The sequence below is a fragment of the Cupressus sempervirens genome, chromosome 7 (assembly GCF_028749045.1).
Source record: "Cupressus sempervirens isolate cs-2001-9-10 chromosome 7, ASM2874904v1, whole genome shotgun sequence".
NCBI lineage: Eukaryota > Viridiplantae > Streptophyta > Pinopsida > Cupressales > Cupressaceae > Cupressus > Cupressus sempervirens.
This window is the reverse complement of record NC_143124.1, coordinates 4,423,194-4,446,298: the sequence shown is the minus strand read 5'-3', so window position 1 is coordinate 4,446,298 and position 23,105 is coordinate 4,423,194.

Below are 23,105 nucleotides of genomic sequence, written 5' to 3'. Positions count from 1 at the left end.
CGCACACACTATAGGGCGCACACACTATTTAGAGCTTTACATTCTACCAAGCCTAATGTTTGGCTTTTCCTTGGGGATCCAACCCAAAGCTTTGGAGTCTATAAACTGGTCTGAGATGTGTTATTCTACAAACATACAAAAAATGATTGATTTTTCTTGTGTGTTCTCCTTCCAGTTTCTTCATGGTTGAGCATCAATAAAATCAAGTTACATGACATTGTAGGTCTCTGTGTTAGCTACACAACCATATAATTTATTTTTTATTTGAACTATTTCAAGCCTTTCATCAATAATTTCTTTTGAATGTATGTCCATTTTTTGTCAAAAACCAACATGTACTAATTGGGTTGTAGATTTTAGCTCATTCATCGAATTTTGCAACAACTTAGTTTTTTAGAAACTAGACTCCATTCTACATACTTTGAAAAAAAGAAATTTTGATTTTAGATTAGTTTTCAATCATTTCTAGGGGGAGCACACAGATATTTCATGTTTTTGGGATATGTTTGATTAAAAAATTCATTAAAAAAAAATACACATTATAAAATTACCCAAAAAATATGGGATAAACTACATAGTGTTAGGTAACTTTTGACTAGAGTGATTAAAGTTTTTCAAAAAAAAAGTTAAAATTTTAGGGGGGCCACACTTTGTACTATGTTATGTTTTTCTGGAATAAACAGTATTACTTTTTGTGGCCCCTTTTTTTGAGGACCTAAAACTAAACCATTTTGAAAAAAAATTAGTATTTTAGAAACTAGATTCAGAGGACTATGACTTTTATTTTTGTCATATTTTAAAATTTTGAGCATAACCATCTTGAAATTATTGTTGAAGTCCAGAAATTGCTGATTTCAGGAAAAAGGTGTCCACTTATACCCCTCTTTTGGCACCACAACTTGGTGCACTTACCTAAGATGGAACATGAATCACAGGCCATGATGATATGTGAAATCACTGAACAAAAGAAAAGAGCAGTCGAAGATAAAGTCATGATGGAAAATGACAAAAGAAATCTTGCAAACAGACTTGAAGAAAAATGCACTGAATTGACAAGGATCTCAAACATGTAGATGGATACACTTGCTCAAATGATGAACCTTCATCATGAACTCAATGTGAAAGATATTGAGATCTCTACTTTGAAGATGCAGAATGAAAAAATGCAGAGTGAATTGAACAGAGAAAAAGAGGTAGCAGAGAATCTCAACAAATCAAGTGAAGCAATCAAGTATTTTGAACAGTTGTTGAAATCACCAAAATTTGCCCATGATACATCAGGACTAGGATACAATAGCACTGAAGTTGGAGAATCATCAAAGAATGTTGAACAAAGAAGTGATAAAGGTAAGAATTCAAAACCCACTTGTCATTACTGTAATAAGAAGGGGCATACAGCCAATGTGTGCAGGAGCAGAAGATTCAATCAATCAAATATACCCAAAAGTTTCTGTCACAAGTGCAACATGCAAGGACATATGACACAAAATTGTAGATCCAATGTCACAAGGACTCAAAGATTTGATGGACATTGTTATAATTGCAAAAAGTATGGACATAGGGCATTTGAATGCAGATCAAAACCTATGTGGACATCAAATCAACCAGCAAAAATAGAAGGGAATGAAAGTCATCATCATTGGGATTACAACACCAAGTACAGTTGTCATTATTGTGAAGAATATAGACATATACCACAGAACTGCATGAGAACACATTACAGAGGGAACTACAAAAGATGGTTGAATCAAACTACATGTTTCAGTTGTCCGAAAACTGGTCATATCAGAGAAACTGTCCTACAAGATCAAAGGCACCCAAGACTGAAGAAAATAAGGGAAAAGAAAAGGTTGATGTCAAAAAGATAAGGGAGCAAATGAGTAAGACTTGGAAAAAGAAGGAAGAGTACAACACATCAAGTGGAGGGATCACTTCACCCAATGGGTCAAGTGATCACACTTCATCAAACTAAGCATGAGAAGTCCACAGGACTGATATACAAAGCTATACCATACATTAGTCCCAAGACAAAGAAGCTAAAGCAAGGTATAAATCTACATGAAACAAGATGTCAAGACAAAAACTAAATGTTGATGCCGAGATGCCTTTGGATACTGAGTTAAACTCAAACAGATGTCGAGCTCCCAACAGCGATCGAGCTGATAACTGATGCTGAGTTGGATAACTCTAGTGGAAGCTAAGTAAAGAGGAAATGTAGTGGATGTCGAGTTAGGTTAAAATTTCTTCAGAAGCCGAGTTGGTAGTTGAGCATTCAATGCGATAAAATTGGGGTATATTATTGCGATTTCAATCAGTTTTTCGCATCGCGATCAAGAAGAAAAGGAGAAGAAAGAGAGCTGAGCGACTTCATAGCAAGAATCTAGTATTTCAAGCAGATTACAAACTCATTCAACGCATTTTTCATCGATCTAAAGGTATTTTTGTTTGTGCCGAGCTACGTAGTTTCATATTCATTTGCTGTATAAACCCTAGTTCACAATAATGGTGTCAAGTTCAAAGAAAACCCAAGAAAAAGAGTCATTTGAAGTCCAGTTAGTTTCAAATGAAATGAAGCAACCTGATTTCCAACCTATTCCTGAAGTTGCCTACAAAAACGACCCAGCCGGAGCTCTCTCCCTCATTTCCCCAAAATTTGTAATGGTTCAAGATGTGAGGAAATGTTACAATTGCAAAATTGGCGCAATAGGAGACTTAGAAATTCATAATGCATATGATAAACTGTGTGAAAAAAAAGTACTGAAAATTGAGTTTTCAATAGTAGAAAGAAAAGGATTGACCAAAACCCTAGCATTTTCGACTGTTTTCAAAACAGAATGGGTACGGATAATTTTGAGCCAAATAAATGATGGAGCTTTTTGGTTAGAGTCAGGGCCAGTAAAATTTACCAAGAAAACTGTTCATAGGGTTACTGGTATTCCACCCTAGATCGGCCAAAGACCCTGCGAAGTGACAAAAGGGAAATAATAGAGAAAAATACAGGTGCAAAATGGAACAATAGAGGAATGACTATCGACACAGTCACAGATCCCCTACTAGACTTTGCTATGAGAATTATCTCACACAAATTCTATCAATCAAGCAGGTTGAACTGTGTACCTTGTATAGCAGTTGATGTTGCATACAAGATAATCAAAAGAGATCACACTTATGATCTGGTAGAGCTCATGTTTCAACATATTAATGAAAATCTGGGAGCTATAAGGAAAAGCAAGGAAGCTCAATGCAAATTTGGATCAGTTTTGATGTGTATGTTCTTCTATTTGATGAAAGAATTTCCTTCTATACGGAAAGTAAAATGGAATCCAGATAAAACAATTGTTGAACAAATTAATGAATATATAGAGCAAATGGGAGAAAATTTTGATACCTTGATGACAAGCTATTTTGAGGATTTCAAGAAATCCATGAAGCAAAGGTCAAGGATACCAGCTTCATTAGTAGAAAAGCATACTAATGACATATGTTTCTTAGTTGACATAGATTTCACTTACATTCAAGCAGTAATACCAAGGGTAAGATGGCTAAGGCCATTTGGATATGAAATCAATATTGATGAGGCATCAGCAGCAATGACTACATTATTGGTAGAGGAAGGAGATAAATATGCACCACATTTTGGCACTTATGATGTGGTAAGGTCAAAGATAAACATGGAATTAAAAATTGCTTCTACCTTGAAGAAGAAAGATAAATTAATCAAGAAGATCAAGAAGAAGTTTGGCAAAGAAATTGAGGCTGAGGCAGAAGAAGAAGAAGATGACAGTGAGGATGAAGATGAGTAGGAACAAGGGCTAATAGAACTAACCCAAGGTCTTGGAGAAGACAAGGAGGAAGGCGCAGAGGAAGAAGAAGCCAAGGAAGCACCAATTGAAGCCGAGCCAAAGAAGAGAAAGGCAACAGAACAGTCTCTTGCCAAGCCTAGATCAAAGAAAGCTACCACTCCTTCACCTCAAAAGCCAACAACACGAGCGTCAACAAGAGCCTCTACTCAAAAGGCTAAAGAGGAAGATGCCAAGCAGAAACAAGTCAAGGAATCACAAGAAGAGTCGAGGAAAAGAAGAAGGTATGTGGCTCAACCTGACACTGATGAAGAAGAGCAAACAGAAAAGGTAAGTAATTCATCAGTTGATATCCTATGTAAAAGGATTGCAAGTGGTGACTTGAATAATTTAAATAAAGTTGATTTCAGTAAGTTTAATAAAGAAGAATAAAATAAGATAGAAGAAACAGTGTATGGAATGATGGAACAGTTCAAGTACACCCCACTTGAACTTGATGGTCAATTGCCAAAGGAGCTGTCAAAAATTATAGAAGACAGATGGCATTTTTGTCTAAAAATGGAGAAAGAGATGAGGGAATCAACCCTAGCCAGTATATTGCCAAATTTGACTAAGGAACAAGTAAAGAATGTAGTCAAAAGGCATAATAACAGGTTTACACCCAAATACAGGGCAGTCTTTATACTTCAAAATAGGATAGAAGAAATTGTTCAAAGAACAATGAAATCATGGAAGAATCTATACAAAAAGGTTGAAGATCTTCTTGAAGAAGAATACAAGGAAGAAGCTGTTGTTCCAGTAGAAGAGAGGAGAAAAAGAAGAGACAAGAAGATAGTAGTAGAAAAAGGAGAAGAAGAGAAGAAAGTAGAAGGAGAAAAGAAGGAAGAAGAAGAGAAGAAGGAAGAAGAAAAGAAAGATAGAGAGGAGGAAGAGACAAAAAAATAGGATGAAATGGCAATAGCTGAGCAAGAGCAGCAACTAGATCAGAGTGTGCAAGACACACAATTGCCAACCCGTAGCCCTCCTCAAGCATCGATCTCACTTGTAGACACTGTAACTATTGTTGATGTTACTGATACTTCTAATCAGAATATCAATCCATTAACTGCAAAAGATCTTAAGAGAATTCTCAACCAATCAACACAACAAGCTTTATTATGTTCAGATCCAATTTTGATTAGTTTGGATGAGCTGCAAAAACTAGTAGAAAGTACAGTTAAAGATAAGGTGAATACACAAGAACCACCTTCTATCACAACTACTAGTAGTCAATTTGAAATACCAACATGTATAGTTGATGTTGCAAGACAAAAGCAAAGTGCAGCTGTAGAAAAAGGAACAGGACAAAAAGAACAAACAGAACAAATAGGACAGACTATTACATATGATCCTATAGCACAAACACAAGGTACACTTCCACAGATAATAATAATTGACCATGGTAGACAGAAAGAGGAAGAAATAGTAAAAATCCCTAAAGAACAGGAGGCAATTCAAACATTAATAAATTTTCCTACCTAGGGAACTCCTTCACACCAGCCATTACAAATTTCAGTGCCATCATCTAGTACTGCCAGAGTTGCAAGGGTACTTCACTATGGAGACCCTAAATTAGATGAAGAGATAGTCATACCCAGCTATGACTCAAAATTAATAACCATTGATCAAATCAATGAGGTGTAGGATGCACTAAATAGAAGGAAAAGGCAGGAAATACTCAGGAAAGAGTATAAAAATAAGCAAACACTTTATGAGATCAAGGACATCTTTATGGATGCCTTCAGTTTGCAAACATCGGATGAGTCGAAGCACATCACAGGAAACTAACAGATATTGTTCACCAGGTGACAAATGAAGACCTAGAAACCAATGCAAAAATTATGGAATGGTCAAAAAGAAAATTTCAAGGGAAAGTGAATGAGAAAATATCAAGACAAATTGCACTTTCACAAGCAAAATTAGCAAAGCTTATTGATAAGGTGAAGAAGGTACTTGAGAATATATTCTCACTGTATAAAAAGTTGTGTGATTTTTCATACTTCACACAAGAAACTAGCCAAAAGATACTGATCTTGGAAAGAAATTTAAACATTTCAAGCATGCAACTACCAAGTGATCCAGCTCAAAGTGAGAAGCATTTTGCTCAATCGCTTCACACTCACAAAGAAATAGTTGTCTTAACAGCAGATGAGGCTAATATTAAGGCCAAAGTAATACAACTCCAATCCTCCATTACCCCACATTTAGAGACACTTCATAAAGAGAAAGTATACGCTGAAAATGTACTCAAGAAAGATCCAAATCTTTCTACATTAGATGGACTTATTCAACTTGCTGTTGAGACTGCTATTCAACATAAGTCATTAGAAATCGCTTTGAATAATTGGGATGCAGCTCTCAGAATGATTATGGAGGTAAATAGCACATTTTTGGCTAAATATGGTCTTAACCCTTAAACACTCTTTGACATAAGTGTCAAAAAGGGGGAGATACGAATTAATAAGGGGAGAACAAATACAAAGGAGGAGCATTGATATAAGGAGCATTGATATACAAATAATATACAGATAAGGCACAATCAACTTAGGGGGAGTTACAAAATTTTAGTTACAAAATATACAGATAAGGCACAATCAACTCAGGGGGAGTTACAAAATTTTAGTTACAAAATTTTTGAGGTATATATTGCAAAGTACAAATTTTGATCAAGTTTTCTTTAACACTATGTATATACCAAACAGATTAGTTATTGTACTCATAAGGATGGTTAAGTGTTTTTGTTACTCATGTCAAAGGGGGAGATTGTTACCCTCATAATGGTTTTTGACAATTGAGTGCCAACACACTTAATCACATGTTACACCATGTAAGCCGAGCCACAACATAAGCCGAGTCAAGAAGGTATTCAGATGCTGAGTGATCTTCAGGTGCCGAGCAAAGTTTAGATGCTGAGTGAAGAACAGATGCCGAGTGATATCAAGTGTCGAGTAGCATAAAGTGCTGAGTGATACAGTTTTGTGTAAGTGTCAAGTAATCTAGAAAACAGCATATGTTGAGCATCAGGAATGCTTCAGGAGCCGAGTAAGTTAGGATATCAGCATAGGAATCTTTACTTGCACATATTATGATGAAAATCATTTTTACAGCTGACATGAGGTAAATCTCAAAGGATTTAATGATAAGATCAAATCTTTTATCCTTCCTATGCAATCTACATGCAGCCAATAACAAAAATGATAAAAGCATGCAACCAATAGAAGAAGTGCAAACAATAATATGGATCATAGATCCATACGTAACCCTAAATCTTCAAATGTCTTTATAAGGAAGATGAAACTTCATTGTAAATGCAAGAGATGAGAGGTATGAGAAGATATACAAGGGTTCACAAGGAATTCTATTTTCAGAAGTGAGGATTATCAGATCACAAAAGGATCCAGATCAAAGAAAGCAAAACTAGTGTTTGCATTCAGCAATCAAGGATTGTAATCAGTTAGGTTTATTGTACCTAATACTTTCTAGCAATTGTATTAGAATAAAAATCCTATGGTGATAGGTTAGCTTAACAGCTATTTCGATAAATCCTTTAACTAGGTGATAAAATCCTTTAATAGGGTAACACTTCATGTTTAGGTTTTGAAAGCCTCTAACTAGGTCACTATTGACACAGTGTAAAGCCTTTAACAGGGCAGACCATCAGAAGTGGTTAAACAATATTGCTGCAGTAATTTTTGTGGGTATCATCCCCACCCCAATTTTACCTTCTTATTCCTGGAGGGTTTCTGGGTTACCAAATTTCAGTGTTAAGTGTTATTGATGCATGAGTTTAGCTTCATGTTTACTTAATGTACTTACATGCATGCAATTTACTTTCACCTAAAATTTTTATTGGATAAAGTGTGGTACTTCTAATTCACCCCCCCCACCCCTCCCCTCTCAAAAGTACTATTTCCATATTTGAATATTTCAACAAATTCTTGGAGTTATTACTGTATGGCCATCCATGTCCCCATTTATAGGAGAGGTCCAACTTATCTTTTTATGAAGCCAATACTAGGGATCTTTCACATAGGGGCATTGAAAAAGAAGGTGATCAATTAATTTTTCATTTTCATTGCATAAGATGCATCTTGAAGGACCTTCAAAACCCATCTTTTGAAATTTGTCAGCTATTAGGATACTTTTTGTGAAGCTGCCCATAAAAAGATACCTGGCTTTGGAAAGTAGGCTTGATCCCAACATAGTTTAATAGGCATACTTATCTTTTTCCCATCTTTGAGAGTTGATTATAATGTTATATTCTTTCTTTACCCTGTACTGTCCATCTTTTGAAGCTCCCCATATGAGTCTATCTTGTCTATCTTTATGCTTGACATTTCTTTGTTTAAGAATTTGATCTAAGGCCTCTTTTTCTTCACAAGTAAGGTCTGTGCCTTCTAGAGATTTCAATTACCATATATCCTCCCAATTCACACTCATCGATTATTTATAATTAGCTACGTAATTATACCATAAATTTTTTGAAGTTGATGAAAGTCAACCCCATAGCTCCCAAGAATCACCTACATGCAAACACTTGTCATAGAAAGAGAGAAGAAAAAGCTATGGAGGCTGAAATTGTCAAATCTAGAGATGAGACATTGTTGATGATACAAAAAGAGATTTCTATAATCAAAAGTGAATTAGTCAATAAATTACAATGAGGCATCAATCCTTATAAAATGAGATCCAAAACCCTAAAATGTAAAACCTATGTTGCATTATAATAATTAATAAAAATATTATTTATTATATGCCTAAATTTTAGTTTAAGTAGAATAAAGTTAATAAGTGACTTAATAATTAAATCAATTTTATTTAATTAATAAGAAAATATTTTATTACTCTAACACCCCCCTTTAAGATAAACTTAGGGACAAGATAAAAACATAGAAACTATTATTGACTGTAAATTTAGGTCCGACAACAAGGCTTGATGAGGTACCCAAGCACAACCAAATCTCTATAAAGAGAAGAAATAAAGAAAACCACATGGAAAAAATGGTACTCCAAAAAGAGATGGAAATAATGCTGAAAATAACTAATAAAGGATTGAAGAAGCCTCCAAACTCAGGAATGTCCTAGAAGATAAGAACAAAATATGATCATGAAGAATGCCATTGAAGTATGATGTTGCAAACACTATCAAACTGTTGATATGAAGAACCTCTACTATATAGAATATGACCAGGTAGAGAAGACTAAGTCTGACGAGTTGATCAATCAAAAATGAAAGGTATCTTCATGGCCTCCAAAAATAGAAGTGAAATAATGTATATATGGTAAACGATCCATCTCATCAAAATGCATAGGTATCCAACCACTACAATCACCTAGTACATAGGATCAAATATTGAATACATAGCTCACTCCATCAAACCAAGAAAGCAATTGAACCAACATAATCCCCCTATAATGTTGAGATGTAAGACATGAATACTAAAACTCAATGCAATATATCTTACAAAAAGAAGAACTAGGAACATTGAGAGTGCAAAAGAAGTACAAACACCTATAATGGCACTTTTCATCGACACATCATGAGGCTAATGTTGTGAAAGGAACACTCACTTGACAAAAGAAGATGATGAATATGGCCAACATGAAAACCCCCCAAGGAACTTTATAATGTACATAGTGCAAGTACAACAAAACACAAAGATATGCAAGATCTCAAAATGTAATAGAATGACACTTTATCTCAGTGTGTTTGTAAAAATACTACAAAAGAATGTCAACAAAGATAAAAAGAGACATAAGGCTAATACAATGGATATTACAACCCATGAAAAATCATCTAGAACAATAAAATAGATCTTCGGACCTAAAATAACCAAAACATCCATCATAATGCAAAAAAAAAATAAAAATGAAATGGATGTGCCTAGAGCAGACTCTAGAAAATAGAATGTCTCAAGATATGTCTCTTAGAGTGTAAAGAGAACCTCTTTCTTTGAATTCATAAACCAAAAGCTAAATAGCATCAAAATCCCAAACAAATTGCACCGTCATGATGGGCTCGGAATCAACTTTCTAATGTTTCTTTCAGATCAAAAAATAGAGTCCGGATGAGCAAGCTATGGCCAAAAAATAACATTTAGTCCAAAAAAGTGTTGGAAAAGCAAAAAAATTTACCACATCAAGATTCATGTCAAAATGCCTTGAAAAGTGTGCCTACAAGTAGCTAAAATTACCTCAAGAGACATGTTAGACTTGTACCAAATCTATCTCAATTTATGTGCCAAAAAAATCTTGGTTTGTGTGCAAAAAATATTGATTGTGTGCCAAAAATCACAAAATCACTACCTTGGAAAATGTGTAAATTTTCAAATTTTAAAAAATCTCGATGTTTGTACCAAAATTCAAAGAATAGCCACCTAGAGAAATGTACCAAAATTCTTGATTTTCAAACCAAAAAATCTCAATTTGCATGACAAAATGAGAAAATTATCATCAAGAAACATTCAGTCACCTCAAGAAATGTGCCCAATTTGGAAGCAATATGATTTTTCTTGAAATTCCAACTATGTCTAAATTAGACAAATTTTATATGAAGATGAGAGTTTTTGGGCGCTCTGAGCTCAAGGAAAAGGTCCTTTCGAGTTCAAAGTGCACCAAAAAATTGTTACCACTAGATTCAATACAAAAATAATTTTGAAAAATGAAACCCTCTAAAAGAAAATTTACACAAATCTAAAAGCCCAACTAGACCTCTTGTAAACAGAACATGGGCATGAAGATCTAGAGCTTTGATACCATGTTGAAGTTGATGAAAGATCAATTCCATAGCTCTCAAGAATCACCTACATGCAAACACTTGTCACAAAATGAGAGAAGCAAAAGCTATGGAGGCTAAAATTGCCAAATTCGTAGATGAGACATTCTTGATGAGAAAAAAAGAGATTGCTATAATGAAAATTGAATTAGTCAGTAAATTACAATGAGGCATCAAGCCTTATAAAAGGAGATCCAAAACCCTCAAATGTAAAACCTAGGTTGCATTGTAATAATTAATAAAATAATTAATTATTATATGTCTAAAGTTTAGCTTAAGTGAAATAGAGTTAATAAGTGACTTAATAATTAAATCAATATGATTTAATTAATAAGAAAATACTTTATTACTCTTAACAAAATTTACTAAATTGTTTTCAATGTTAGGGGAAATGTTGAAACTATATATAGCTAGAAACCCATTCCAACCAAAATAGGGCTTCTTCCCCTTTCCCTATATCCCAAGTTACATATTTACTTATCAAGGCTTGAAAATTGATCATAAAGTTTTAGGCCTCCAATCCTTTGGGTGGATTCTTAGTTCTCAATAATGAGGGTGGATCTTCAATATTCAAGTATTTATTATATAATATTTTTTCCCATTTACTATCTCTCTCTTGATACATTTGCGAGACTATTTTTTCTCCTAAGGCTTCATTTTGCCAGTTAAAATTCTTATTTCATAAACCACCTAATTCTTTTGATCTACAAATATTTTCCCATTTTATTAATGCAGATTTTTTTTAATCCTTAGTTTCGCTCCAAAAGAAATTTCTTAGTTTCCCTTCTAATTTCTAATTAATTTTTTTGGTTAATGGGAGACATAGCAATTGATATGTTGGAATAGACGAAAGGATAGATTTGAGTCTTGTCACTCTTCCATCCTTAGTTAACCATTTTCCTTTTCAACTTTCTATTTGTTTCTTGACTCTGTCCAAAATCTTGCTCTAGGTTTTAGTTTTTCTTGTCCCTTTTTCCTAGTATATTTCTAAGTATTTGCATGAAAAGGATCCCTTCCTATATCCCATGCAATTGCAAATGCAATCTTCCATTTCGATTGGTGTGTTGAGAAAAATAATTTTTGATTTCTCAACATTCACATTTTGTTCTAATGATTCCATGTAATTTTGTAGAATTTGTTTAAAGTTTAGGGCTTCTTCTACTGCACTCTCTCTTAGTAAGATTGTGTCATCAACAAATTGTTGATGAGTAACATTTGTGGTATTTTTTACTACAATGATACCTTTAATCTTACCTTCATCTTGGGCTTTCTTTATTTCTCTACCCAAGGCTTCTACCATGATGATGAATAAAAAAGGGGAGATCGGATCGCCTTGGCGAATTCCTTTGAAAATGTTGAAAAGGACTTCTGGAGTACCATTCATTAAACTTGAAATTTTTGGAGTTGATATACATTTGAATATCATATTAACCCATTGATGAGAGAACCCAAAGGCTTCTAATATTTTACATATAAATCTCCAATCTACCATGTCATAATCTTTATGTATACCTAGTTTCATGAGCATACATGCTTCCTTGCTCCTGATTATTGAGTGAATAGTTTCATGAATGATCGAAATTCTATCTAAGATAGATCTACTTGGGATGAAACCAATTTGTTCTTTCGAAATGAGGGTGGGAAGAATATTTTTAAGATGATATGCTAGCGCTTTGGATATGATTTTGTAACATATTACATAGCGCAATAGGTATAAAGTCTATATATCCAGTTTCATGAGCATACATGCTTCATTGCTCCCGTTTATTGAGTGAATAGTTTCATGAATGATCAAAATTCTGTCTATGATAGATCTACTTGGGATGAAACCAATTTGTTCTTCTGAAATGAGGGTAGGAAGAATATATTTTAAGATGATCTACTAGCACTTTGGATATGATTTTGTAACATATTACATAGTGCAATAGTTATAAAGTCTCCAGGTTCTTCAAAGATCTTTTTATCATTCTCATCATTATAATTAATCTAACTACAAAACTTAATTAGAATTATTTTATATAAAGAATTAAAGAGACACAAACCAAAATGTGAGCTAGAATTAGTTTCAAATATCCCTTATAAGAATGCCTAAGGAAAACATAGAGGAGAGTTCCATAGGCATGTTGTAGTGCCAATTTTCCTTGTTCCATATCATTTTCTCCCCATTTTTCGAATTGATCCCCTTGGTATTCTTACTTATTATCCCACTAAGTTTGTGATAAATTAAGATAAAAGGTTTGGGGAGAAAAGTAGGCTTGCTAGGATCTTTTTAAAAAGATGAAGATGATGAAAGAAAGCCTTTGAAACAAAATAGTTATCAAGCAAACCTATGTAGAGTACTCAACTATTTGTGAGAATTCTTAGAGGACATATGCTCCATGAAAGAGATGTCTACATAAGATGCAAATGCATGGAGAGAACATTAGACATATTTGGGGACCCAATTTGTATTCCTCACCAATTTGTTGCAGGAAAATATGTATGATATTTTTAGAGGATAATAGAGATGAATGAGTTGGCAAAGCTCAACAAATTGTTGATTAGGTATATTAAATAGAGAACCAATAGGGTATGGAAAGATTATGGAAATAGAGATACAATATTTGTATTATCTGCAAGGAAGCAACAAGCTTCTTGAAAAAGAGATGGTGGAGATAGTAAGCTACAATTGCTACATTGAGAATGGATTGTGGCCTGCCTTGTTTACACAAATAAACATTAGCAATACATTTATTAAAAAATAGTGCACTATGACAATAATTAATTTAACACCATAGACATGAGCCAGTGAACTAGACAATAATTATTTTTGCTAAAAGATCCTTATAAGGGGTTCTCTCTATTTGTCTTTATATTGGATCAGTTCATGAATTTGCTAATTTTTTTATATGGTTATAACTTAACAATTTGTTTTGAGAGGGGTAAACGCTTTGATGTGGAGCTATGAACCAGTGAGGCCACAAACGGGGGACCTCATCCCCATGAGATTTGAACCTTGATGGTAATGATAACAACACAACAACTTAACCATCACAACATGCCACTATTGGCTCCTCAATATGAGAAGTTTTCATTTGATTTTTAGAGTATTCCTGCTATAAGTAAAATGAAAACATTCGATCTGATTTCAAGGTTGGCCCAAAGCATCTAAGTGAATTAAAAATATTCAATTACCTTTCAAGTTTGGGCAAAGCATTTGAGTAATAACAATGAATCTACTGTGATGTGTTGCATTCGGTTTGTCTATGTTACAGTTTTATGATGCATTGATATTTTTGATAGGTGAGGTTCACATAAATAAATTTTTAAAAATATTATTTTCACATTTTTAGATACAAACTTTCACCACGATTACACTTATTTTCTTCAAAATTAAAGTTAAAAAAAAAATAAAAATTTACCATCAATTTCAAAGATACCCTACAAGAGCGATTAAGAAAACTCTTGAAAAAAGAGGAGAATTCTATACATAAACAGTAGAAACTTGAGAGTTCAATAAAGCAAAGACGGAGGATTTTAATGGAAAACAGCGCAAGTAAGTTGATCTCACATCTCAGTGCTTTTCCTTTAATGTTGCCAAGTTTGGTGCCGTACTATGTGTATGATCAATCAACAATTCTTTGCAGTAGAGTTAAAGCTTTTCCTTCTTCTTCAACTTTTACTATTGTCTTTAACCTCTTCTCTACTGTCACATGATGCGCTTCTATCTTCACTATCATATTGGTCGAGTAAAAATGTAATCAACAGATTCCCCACGTGTTTGGGACAACACAAAAGACTTCATCTTCAAATAATGAACAATCAATCTCAGCTGTTACAAGCAAGGTATATGTAGTGATTGAATTCGATGAGCTTTCAATCTTTGGCCCCCACTCCCCACTCTCATTCCTAGTCATTTTTTCATCGCCATTCACCTCAGAGAACAAATTTACATTCAATTTGTGTGATACTTCACCCATTGCCCTCTGTGTCAAAATGATTTTCTTTTCCGAAGGCATCTAGAACATTTAAAGTATTAGTCCTAAAAGAGAGTGTAACAAATAATTTTAAAAACAAATAAAGATTAAGAACAACTTAAAAAGCGTATCATTTTTTTTTGTCTCCAATACAAAAGGAAAAATCATTATTCACTATAAATAAACTTATTTTCCATTCTAAATAAATTGATTGCATTAAGAAAAAATAACATTATCCTCGGTCCATGAGCATATCCATCATCAGGCATTTGAACTACCAGACTTTTCGATCTAGATAACTCTTCCAACCCTTCTACACTTAGCATCTCTGGGCATTGTAGAATCCTTATTTTCTTCAGATGATGAAAATGTGCAATGACTTCAAACCTTCACATCTACTTCCAACTGTCCGAGCCCTGTTAGAGAAGATAACCCTGATACTATTTCCAAATTTTCACAATACTACACTTTAAGAGACTGAAGCCCTATTAGAGAAGATAACCCTGATACTATTTCCAATTTTTCACAACCAACGAGTACAGGAGTATTAAGGCCTTCTATCTACTTCAACACCATTTGAATTAGATATTCTAATTTTGAAACAACCATTGATCGAAGTTTGGGACACATCTCTCCACTAAAATTACCAACATGAAGATAGTTTTAAGATCCGTAGGCCTTATGGTTTCAAGGCTTTTGAGGCAGCTTCTTGTAGAAGAATCAATGGGGGACACACTCACCAGTTTAAGGCTTTCATACTATATAACACGAGCTATAGAAAACAAGTAAGATTGAAGTGCAAAAATATTTTCAAAAGAAATGTCTTGTTTCTCTAATCATCCTCATAAAGAGGAGGTTTTGAGGTGGGCTCATGAAGCCCATTACAATATTCTAAATTTAGGATAAGGTAGGGCCTGTTTGCTTGCTGGAATATCACAGGAATAGGTTTTGAAAATTAGAATACGTTTTTAATTCTTTATTTGGTTGGCAGAATTGGAATGGAGAATAGGATTATGTATTCCCATTATAGCCCAAAATTAGTTTTTATCTAATCCCAAAACTACTTGTAATTGGAATGCCCCTTCCTATTCTCATTCTCACTTAGTCAAATTTTATGATTTCGTCAGGTCCAGGGTCTCTGTCCACCATTTCTCTGCTACTTGGTAATGATTTCCAGCTGGTATAGGTCAATCATTTTTGTGTTTTTTGTTAATGATTTCTGGCTATAAGATTATTTGCATAGCAGAGAGTATGTAAATGCAAAGAGGATGCTAATGAAATTGATGTTGTAATCATTATGGGGGGACTTGGATGTAGCAGACTAAGTTCCATCTACTTGTTATGTAGTGGTATTTTTATTGAATGTTGATCTATTCATGTGGGCCTGTACTTTGAATAGGTAAAGCACTACCACTAGATCTCTCGGATCTCCATTCATCCTCAAAAAGAAAACAAATAACAAAGTCCAGAGGCCTTATGGTCAGTGTGAGTGTAGCATCTTGCAAAGTATGACACGGATAAAATAGAATTAGTGCTAAAATTGGGTTTGGTCTATTATCATCCTCAAGCAAAGAGGAGGCTCAACTTTAGAACGGTATTGCAAATACTTGAAGGCCAATCAACATTTCAAGCTCATCAGATTTTGTAAAATCAATGCTATGTCTAAGGGCATGAGTTTTATCTATTGGGGTTCAGATGGACTCACTGGGTATAGTGTGCTTTCATAAAACAAGACAAGCTCTCCTTTCTCATGACACCATCCCAACAACGTCACCAAACAAGAATGGGATTGGTCTTTTTCTTCATTTCTATTCCTATTCCAAATTTCCATATGAATTCTCTATCCCTACACTACAACCAAATAGGCCCTTATAGAAAAAGAACAAGAAAGTATTAACATGTTGCTTAGTTGCTATGTGTTATGGTGATGAACTGCATCATATGGGGCAGCCTCACTGTATGGTGTGTCCATCGTACAGTGGAGGTATGTCACCATACGGTGACATATATATTTGTTACCCTGGCATTTTAGAGGAAGGATTAATTATATTAATTAATTAGAAAGAGAGAGATTAGTCCTCAGGCTAAACCAAACTTTCTCTCTCCCCATACTTTTCTCTCTCCATGTACTCCAACTTGTAGAGAGAAGTTTGGGGTTTGAGTTTGAGTTTCCTTTCTCATTCCATTTTCTCTCTCCTTGTACTTTTCTCTCTCCATGTACTCAAACTTTTAGGGCCCGTTTGGTTGATGGAATAGGAATAAAAAAATGGTTATATGATTTTTATTTTCTGTTTGGTTGATGGAATAGGAATGGAAATTTTTGGAATACGATTTTTGTATTCCCATTTTACCTCTAAAATGAGCTTATACCCATTCCAAAAAATACTTGTTATTGGAATAGCCATTCCTATTCTCAATATTACATGCCTATTCTCCATTCCTATGCCCATGGCCAAACGGGCCCTTAGAGAGAAGTATGGGTTTGGGTTTGAGTTTCCTCTTTCAAATTTTCTCTCTCCATGTACTAAAGTACTCTCTCTCCCCATACTCCAACTTTTTAACCTAATCCTAACCCGAACTCCACAACCCAAAATCTACCTATTAAAACAACTACCAGTTGGAAATAAAGTTCATAGGTCAGTCAAGATGAGTTTGAAGGTAACAGTGACAAAAGAAAGACCATAACTATTGATGATACCTATCATTGCTTTGAGATAGAGCTCTTATTTTGAGGATGGAAGCGGTGTGCTCAGAAGATTCCCAAAACCAGGGCTTTGATCCCAATGTGAAAGTAGTCGTGTATCATATACAAAGTACCATCTTCATAGTCATACACAATATTCCCCAAACTCATGATTTGAAAAAAAATATTAAACGTGCAGCTGATGTATCAAATATATGTGACCAATTGTGTGATGATCTGTGCAAAGGCATAGCTATTTCTTCACTGGAGGAGCTCAGGAGATTGAAGAAGGAGATCACTGAGGGTTACAGGAGCAAATGGAGGGGAACCTAAAGTCATGGCATAGGATTTTGCTATGGAAAGTAGAACAATGTCTTTCAAAAAAAATGGTAAATAAGAACATTTACATGGTAAATATGACTGATCTATCCTGTCATGATATGCTCGTGGAAACACAGAGTGATACAAACATTTCTTAGTTTGATGATAATTCTCCAGCAAAGGAAGGCATTCAATTGTTTGATTAAACTCTTATCTTAAGTCAGTTGTTTCTAAGCCGCCAATACAAGCCTTGGACCAACACGTGAATAGACCCATTTGAAGACAATTTGGAGTAGATTATGTATTCCAAAGGTTTGACATAATATGCTGATGCATTAGCAGGAAGAGAACTAAGTTTCATTGATACTCCATAATGCACAGAACTGAAGAAAATATAGGCATGCAGTTTCATTCAAGGCTGGTATTATTGATATGGTAGCTACGACTAGGAATTATTAATCTTTTCCCATTCCTATTCAAGAGTTTGGTCATAAATGTGCAACTCCAAGAATAATACCGCCCACTCAATCGATTTCTACCCCCCCAAATGGAATCATGGCCACACATATGAATGGTTTGACTTGATATCATCAAATCATTGTGAGATGGCAATGCATATATAGTTGTTCAAATATTGATTATGACTTTATATTATTATTATATTCAAAATGGCTGGCTGGAGATTCAAATCAAATACATCTCAAATGATTAAATAATTGAATCCAACTCAGCAATATCAGTTCGTAACAAAGGCATATGCAGCTTCGATAGGCATGAACACAATAACACTACAAATGTGCCTAACTATTTGATGGAATGCCAAGTCTAACTGCACCCACATTCATCAAATAGAGCTACTGAATTGTTTGACAAAATACCTCTATTGCATATCAAACGTGTGCATTATCTACAAAAAGTGAACCAAATCATAGTGATAAGGGATTGAAAAGTGTCATGTGAATACTCCAAATAAATGCTAGATTCTTCAAGAGCAGTAGAGATTTTAATAAAGTTTCACAATTTCCTAAAGAAAATAGAACGCAGAGTTTGATAAAAAGAAAAGTGATTATTGATTTCACATTCTAGCTAGGAGAATACTTGATAAGCGATACTATGAGGTATAAATTTCAAGTAAAGAGCCTCCTATGATATTAAAAAGCATGCTTCCCAAAATATCTAACACAAAGATGGGGCATATAGAAGTTGCAAACTTTTGGAAAATGATTAGCAGAGAAGATAAATCACCCTTGGCACATCGGACATTGGAAAGTGGTCGAGCCCATGCAGGAGGACATCTACTCGTAGTTCAATGTGTGGAATTAGTTTTAGAATGTATCAAGGCATATGATCAAAATTTCAAGGACATCAAGACTACAAGAGGTAATGTCGTGGCAAGGCTAGATCCAATATCTATATCCATCACATTCAGATTGTCAATAAGAAAGGAATTCACATAAATCTCTAAAGAAGGTGCCCGAGGATATTTTCATCAGAATAAGAAAACATGTTTCAATGTCATTGCTAGAAGTTGGCTTGACCAACCTAAACGAGGAGTTGCCAAGAGTGTTACACAGGAATATCCTCAATGAAGACATTTCTGATATGATAATTCTTCTCAATAGAGTGGTGAGAAATTAGACGGCTGAAGATTTTCAAGATTGGATGTTTTTATATATTACTACCATCACCACTAGAAAACAATTTATAGATTGGGGAGAAATGATTAGTGATGCCCTCCATCACCAGTTAACAGGATTCAATGCAGATCAAGGGTTTTACATGTCCTCGTATCTAATGTACGCAATTTCTAGTATGAAGTCATGGCCTAGTCTAAATTCTCATGGGGAGTATAGCTTAACCATGCAAATTTATAATTATAACCTCCAGTTGCAATTAAACCAAAGTAATGCACACTTCTATAGGGTGAATGATGTTTTTTCTATGCTTACAGCTAGGGAGCTATAGGGAGATATAGGACTTCGGATTTCTCCTGAAGCAGCCAGTCTCATTAGTATTTATGGTAGCTTTTTCATACAGTACCCCTGATTCACTTACATCTGCATTGGAGGTTTTCAAGATTGTCCTCTCATGTTTCCTCGCTTCACAGTGACAAGTTGGTACTTTCAGAAGTTTGCAGGCAAATTGGCTAGGTAAACAAAAAGTGCAAAAACAAAAGATCAATCCCTTTCCCAATTAGCATTGGACATTATAGTTGTCTTTCTTCTTCAGATGCTCAAAATATTGAGAGATCCATGGAGAACATGACTTTATACTCTTTCCAAGGTCACTTTCCATTTGGTGGCAGTGGATATATTAAAAATAACTTGGCACTTGGACCTGGCTATCTTCATTTCCCTACAATGGAAGATTATTGGGCAAACTATGAGAATGATTTTGAAGTAAGAAAAAGGGATTGGATGAGATTTACAGTACAACAAGTTATTGATTACAAAATGGGATGGGATGTGATAGGCATAACAAAGGATGGATCAGACTTGATTGATCCTTACTTCTTTGAGAAAATACAATTATTAGAATTGCCATATATTAATTGGTCTCTGTCAAAATTAAAAGACTTGAAGGAAAGGACCTTCTTTGTGATTCAATGAACTAAAAATTGGTTAAAGAATAAAGTCAAAGAAGTCACCACTACCAAATCAATAGTAAGAAGCAGTGCAAGGAATAATAATAATTCTCAAGAAGGAACGGCAGTTTCAGCCATTCCATATTCTATCCCTACATCTTCAGGCTCTTTACATAGCACACAAGGGGGAGATGATGGTGAAGATCCGAATAAACGAGTTGATCTAGTTTCAACATGTGAGCTCAATGCAATCACTAGAAAGAAGAGATCAAAACCCAAGGAGAAGATTTTAAAACCAATTCAATAGATGATAGATGAAGCTCCTGAGATGAATACTTTACCATCATTCATAGATGAGATGATTCAATCCATAACATCTCTTGCATGTCTGTTGTCTCCTGAAAGTGTAGAAGCAACTCAAGAGGTACTAGTGATCCAGTGGATACTTTTAGTGAAAATTGAAGTGTCTTATTTCTCTCCAGAATTTGCACCATCAGAAAGATCTCGGCATCCTGATTTCAACGCAACTTGAATGAACAAAAAAATGGAGTCTGGATGTAGAAGTTACACTCAGTCAAAGTTTTGGTCAACAGGTAGACTAGAGGGCTAGATAAGGGAAAAAATTAGACCATCTCGAAAGTGGTGAACAATGGATTTCAAAATGAAGAGCCCGATGAGAGCTTTCCAAGGATGTTCGTTTCATCAAAAATGGAGCTCGTATGAAGAAGTTATGATTTGAATTTTGGAGGCAAAAGTTTAAAATGGTGACATCAACATGATTTTACAAAATCATAAAGAGAGGGAAAACATTCAAATTAAAATTAAAATGGATATTTAGTTCGAATTAAAGGAATGAGATAATGGGAGTTGAACTCCTAATCATTGGCCTCCTAAAATTAAGGCCAACCAATGGGCTATTTATGTCATATGAAATATTAAGAGAAGAGTTGTTATATATGTATAAGAAATCCGCCCAATCTTATTTAATTAAGGGTATTTGTTGAAAACAAACCCTTAATTTTGGTGTGAGATCATAACAAAATAATGGTAAAAGGGGTAAATTTGAAATATGTAACCAAAATGGGAGATTATGTTGGTTAATTGTTTTAGCCCATTTTTGGCTAAATTTGATGTATAAAATGGGGGTAGTAGGCTTTGGAAAAGCATTCAGGTGGTGAGAATAGGAGAATGCTCAGGAGATTTTTTGACTATTCTGCACGTCGAGGGCATGTTTGCTAATGTGTTTAAGGGAATAAGTCTTGGTGCATTTGTAATCTATTTTGGAAATTTATCAAATCAGTTGTACTCTATTGGAGCCGACCCGAAGACGTAGTCACGTTTGTGGTGAACTCCGAAATCAAACTTGTTTACACATTCTATCTCCTTCTCTCTCAATTCTACTTATTTCACCTTAAATTCTTAAGTTTTTTTTTTTTTAAAGTTTTAATGCCTAATTTCATTTATGTATAATGTATTAAGACTTCCGCTAAAATTTGATTTTATTTAAGCATTCAATACTGCAATTAGTCTAGATCTATTCATCAGATCAAGTGGTATTAGAGCCTAGTTGACTATTATTGCAATTGTTTTCTTGAATGCTAACAAGATCCAGGATTTAGAAGGGTGAAGGCAAGCTTGAAGAATTTAATCCTGAGATCGAGAAGCGAAGAACATTTCTGAGGATGTCTATTTCTAGAATGGAGGTTCTTCATGAGATCAGTGAGCAAGAATTTTGAAGAGCATTCCTTGAGATGAAGGCTAAGGTGGACATTCTTTTTTAGGACAGACAAGAGCAAAAAGAATGTGAAGACAAGAAAGGGAAACATCATGGAGATGGTGACAAGAAACCAGATCCACCCTCTTCTTCTTCTCCTCCCTCTTCTCCTTCTTCTCCATCTTCTCCTCATTCTACTTCTTCTAATCCTTTCAAGAGTGGGTATAAGCCTAAGATCAAACTGGATGTAAAATTTGACTTGCCTAAGTATTGTGGTGAGCTTAATGCTGAAAAATTGGATGATTGGATTCAGCAAGTAGAAGTCTACTGTAGAGTCCAGAACCTATTAGATGATGTTGATAGGATTCAATTAGCTACACTTCAGTTAGGAGGTATAGCTTTAACCTGGAGGGAGAGTAAGACTAAGGCAGAAGTTTCACGACATGGTAGAGTCAATTTAACTTGGGCAGAGTTTGTTAATGCTCTTAAGAAGCAATTTTATCCCCTAGGACATATGCAACAATTAATGATGGACTAGCAAATGTTTAGGCAAGGGAAAGGTCAAATTGTTCAAGAGTACACCCATGAATTTAGGAAAAGGGCTATTGCTTTGAATGTTCCTTTGTACACCCAGGATACTTTGTTAAAGTACATAGGAGATCTTCATAGCTACCTTAGACATTCTATTTTGGTATTAAATCCTTGTAATTTGGATGAAGTGTCAGTTCAAGCTACACACTTAGAGTCAAGGGGTAAAGGATCTTTTATTGATAAGTTTGATAATGATGTAAAGAAATCTTCTAAGAATGCAGAGATAGAGAAAGGAAAGAAGGCAACTATAGTTAAGAAAGATGAGAAACTTTCTTGCACTCATTGTGACAGGAAGGGTCATGATGGAGAACATTGTTGGAAGTTGCATCCTGAATTGAAGTCTAAGTGGGCTCAAAGACAGAATCAGAACCAAAAAGGTAAGGAGAAAGCCACAAATGGTGTTATGGATCTTGGTTCAGATTCAGATGATGAGACTAAGATAACAGCTATGGGTGTAAAAGGTAAAGCTCCTATCTCTGGTGTTTCTATTCATAGTTGCGCTTCTTCATCTAAAGTTAATGATTTTCCTGAAGATAAGAAAAGGAATGAGTTGTTTCATTTAAGGGTTGTTGCTAAGAACACTAAAATTGATGCACTCATAGATAGTGGTTCTCAAGTGAACTTGATTTCTGAAAGTATTGT